Here is a 4,440-nt window from a genome sequence, read left to right as displayed (position 1 = left end):
TTTGGAAACCTTGAAAAGGACTACTGAGAATAGTTTTAGTGATATGGAATGTACATCCACGATTCCTTTTGCTATTCTGGATTTGTCTGTATTATGATGACGTTTACTGGAGCTTTACCATGGATGTATCTATTGATCAGCAGACTGACATAGATTGATCCACTGATTATTTTCCTCAACCGCTGTTGGTACATATTTTGTTGTTGATGAGACAGTTTTCTTCCCCACAGTGAATGAATTTCAGGCCAACGGCCTTGCCACAGTGGTAACACCGGTTCCCGTCAGATCACCGATGTTAAGCGCTGTCGGGCTGGGCTAGTACTTGGATGGGTGACCATCCAGTCTGCCGAGCGCTGTTGGCAAGCGGGGTGCACTCAGCCCTTGAGAGGCAAACTGAGGAGCTACTTGATTGAGAAGTAGCGGCTCCGGTCTCGGAAACTGACATACGGCCGGGAGAGCGGTATGCTGACCACATGCCCCCATATCCGCATCCAGTGACGCCTATGGGCTGAGGACGACACGGTGGCCGGTCGGTACCGTTGGGCCTTCATGGTCTGTTCGGCAGGAGTTTAGTTTTAGAATGAATTTCAGATAAAGTGCTAATTCCTACCCATTCTTCCTTTTGAAGTTTTATTGACAACTGGCAAAAGGTCATATTGACGGCGGAGAGAGAGACAGACAGTAAGATAGAGAGAGAGCTCAAACGTAATAGTAGATCTGAAGCAAAAAAGAATTATGAAAAATGTCGTAACTGAGAGAGGGCTCGTTTGGGTAGAAAGTATTACATTTACAAGTGTGAAAAATTCGATGCAACGAAGAAGAAACGAAGCGCTCTGCGGCTGAAGAAACAAAGACGAACTAAAAAGGTGAACGGCGATCATTATTAGGGAGTAGAGCACAAGTCGGGAAAAGGAAATTGAGTTAGGGTATGATACTAGATGGCTATTACCACGGGGTCAAAAAAGAAAAGGATTACGATCAAAGGTTCGACTAGGTACTTCGTAAATGCGTATAGTGCAGAATTTTACGGCCCACGCGCGCAGCAGTACATCAAAGGCAGAAGGTGTAAATTTTGAACCAAATCCTGCGCCGGTGTTTCGCGACTGCCATTTTGAGCAGTCCATCACGCACGCGGCCGTCTACAGAATTATTAATGGTGCAGTCAGTGGGTGTGTGTAAGGTGGTGGGGGGAACGGGGGTGGGTGGCGGTGGGCGTGCGATGACGCGGGAACCCCTCCTCTCGCACGAAGGAGCGCCGCGTATTTTTTTCGCGAGTGCCGCGGGTCCGCGTATTGAGCCGTGCGGGACGCTCCGGGACGTATCGGAAAATTGTTACCGGCGCAGCTGGCGCCAGGGGCCGTGAAATACGGGCCGGCACAGACCGGCCGGCGCGACCCCACGCTGCCAGATGGGCGCCGGCCGCCGCTGTCTCTCTCTTATCCCCCCATTCATTGTCTCCCGTCCCTGTCTCACTAATGCACCGTACGTCAAGTCCCGCCTCATCTCGTATTTCTGCTTCCGCTACTGCAATTCATGCTGCGGCCTCCTTTTTTGTTTTTATTTTTAATGAAGAGACAAATCACTCGAGAAAGGGCATTAGCGGGAAACATCTCTTTTCCAGAGTACTTTACGGGGGAGAGGGGGACACTTGAGATGCACTGGCACGCACAAAAAAGCACGCTAATCTAGCTTTTACTGATTGACAGATAATTGAACCAAATTTTGCATATGCTGTCTTTATGTTATTGGCTATAATCTGGATGATTTTTCAATTTTTTCGTCAAGTAATTTTATTAGGATTTGCTGTTGTTGTTGTTGTGGTCTTCAGTCCTGACACTGGTTTGATGCAGCTCTCCATGCTACCCTATCCTGTGCAAGTTTCTTCATCTCCCAGTACATACTGCAACCTAAACCTTCTGAATCTGCTTAGTGTATTCATCTCTTGGTCTCCCTCTACGATTTTTACCCTCCACGCTGCCCTCCAATGCTAAATTTGTGATCCCTTGATGCCTCAGAACATGTCCTACCAACCGGTCCCTTCTTCTCGTCAAGTTGTGCCACAAACTCCTCTTCTCCCCAATTCTATTCAATACCTCCTCATTAGTTATGTGATCTACCCATCTAATCTTCAGCATTCTTCTGTAGCACCACATTTCGAAAGCTTCTATTCTCTTCTTGTCCAAACTATTTATCGTCCACGTTTCACTTCCATACATGGCTACACTCCATACAAATACTTTCAGAAACGACTTCCTGACACTTAAATCTATACTCGATGTTAACAAATTTCTCTTCTTCAGAAACGCTTTCCTTGCCATTGCCAGTCTACATTTTATATCCTCTCTACTTCGACCATCATCAGTTATTTTACTCCCTAAATAGCAAAACTCCTTTACTACTTTAAGTGTCTCATTTCCTAATTTAATTCGCTCAGCATCACCCGATTTAATTTGACTACATTCCATTATCCTCGTTTTGCTTTTGTTGATGTTCATCTTATATCCTCCTTTCAAGACACTGTCCATTCCGTTCAATTGCTCTTCCAAGTCCTTTGCTGTCTCTGACAGAATTACAATGTCATCGGCGAACCTCAAAGTTTTTACTTCTTCTCCATGAATTTTAATACCTACTCTGAATTTTTCTTTTGTTTCCTTTACTGCTTGCTCAGTACACAGATTGTGTCATGTCCCTCGACTCTTATAACTGCCATCTGGTTTCTGTACAACTTGTAAATAGCCTTTCGCTCCCTGTAATTTACCCCTGCCACCATTTGAATTTGGAAGAGAGTATTCCAGTCAACATTGTCAAAAGCTTTCTCTAAGTCTACAAATGCTAGAAACGTAGGTTTGCCTTTTCTTAATCTTTCTTCTAAGATAAGTCGTAAGATTAGCATTGCCTCACGTGTTCCAACATTTCTACGGAACCAAACTGATATTCCCCGAGGTCGGCTTCTACCAGTTTTTCCATTCGTCTGTAAAGAATTCGCGTTTGTATTTTGCAGCCGTGACTTATTAAACTGATAGTTCGGTAATTTTCACATCTGTCAACACCTGCTTTCTTTGGGATTGGAATTATTATATTATTCATGAAGTCTGATGGTATTTCGCCTGTCTCATACATCTTGCTCACCAGATGGTAGAGTTTTGTCATGACTGGCTCTCCCAAGGCCATCAGTAGTTCTAATGGAATATTGTCTACTCCCAGGGCCTTGTTTCGACTCAGGTCTTTCAGTGCTCTGTCAAACTCTCCACGCAGTATCGTATCTCCCATTTCATCTTCATCTACATTCTCTTCCATTTCTATAATATTGTCCTCAAGTACATCACCCTTGTATAGACCCTCTATATACTCCTTCCATCTTTCTGCTTTCCCTTCTTTGCTTAGAGCTGGGTTTCCATCTGAGGATTTGCTGGATACTTTCAAAACACGTATTACCACACGAGGAACATTTTCCCAAAGTTTACTGTACTTATGACTTTCCAAATGTTGTTAGTTATTCTACGTTATCCTCGATGGTGAGTGTTCATCGGAGGTGAGGGTATCATCTGGAGTGCCCCAGGGAAGTGTGGTAGGTCCGCTGTTGTTTTCTATCTGCATAAATGATCTTTTGGATAGGGTGGATAGCAATGTGCGGCTGTTTGCTGATGATGCTGTGGTGTACGGGAAGGTGTCGTCGTTGGGTGACTGTCGGAGGATACAAGATGACTTGAACAGGATTTGTGATTGGTGTAAAGAATGGCAGCTAGCTCTAAATATAGATAAATGTAAATTAATGAAGATGAATAGGAAAAAGAATCCCGCAATGTTTGAATACTCCATTAGTAGCGTAGCGATTGACACGGTCACGTCGATTAAATATTGGGGCGTAACATTGCAGTGCGATATGAAGTGGGACAAGCATGTAATGGCAGTTGTGGGGAAGGCGGATAGTCGTCTTCGGTTCGTGATAGAATTTTGGGAAGATGTGGTTCATCTGTAAAGGAGATCGCTTATAAAACACTAATACGACCTATTCTTGAGTACTGCTCGAGCGTTTGGGATCCCTGACAGGTCGGATTGAGGGAGGACATAGAAGCAATTCAGAGGCGGGCTGCTAGATTTGTTACTGGTAGGTTTGATCATCACGCGGGTGTTACGGAAATGCTTCAGGAAGTCGGGTGGGAGTCTCTAGAGGAAAGGAGGCGTTCTTTTCGTGAATCGCTACTGAGGAAATTTAGAGAACCAGCATTTGAGGCTGACTGCAGTACAATTTTACTTCCGCCAACTTACATTTTGCGGAAAGACCACAAAGATAAGATAAGAGAGATTAGGGCTCGTAAAGAGGCATATAGGCAGTCATTTTTCCCTCGTTCTGTTTGGGAGTGGAAATGGGAGAGAAAATGCTAATTGTGGTACGAGGTACCCTTCGCCACCCACCGTATAGTGGATTGCGGAGTATGT

The 4,440-nt window shown here is 44.6% G+C and overlaps 1 pseudogene; it reads left to right on the top strand.

Moving 5' to 3' along the window:
* Positions 1-244: 244 nt before the first annotated feature.
* On the top strand, positions 245-362 carry LOC126210707 (5S ribosomal RNA; annotated as a pseudogene).
* The last annotated feature ends 4,078 nt before the right edge of the window (positions 363-4,440 follow it).

This window comes from Schistocerca nitens, chromosome 10 (genome assembly GCF_023898315.1).
Source record: "Schistocerca nitens isolate TAMUIC-IGC-003100 chromosome 10, iqSchNite1.1, whole genome shotgun sequence".
In the NCBI taxonomy this organism is placed as follows: domain Eukaryota; kingdom Metazoa; phylum Arthropoda; class Insecta; order Orthoptera; family Acrididae; genus Schistocerca; species Schistocerca nitens.
This window is presented reverse-complemented; position numbering and strand designations above follow the sequence as displayed.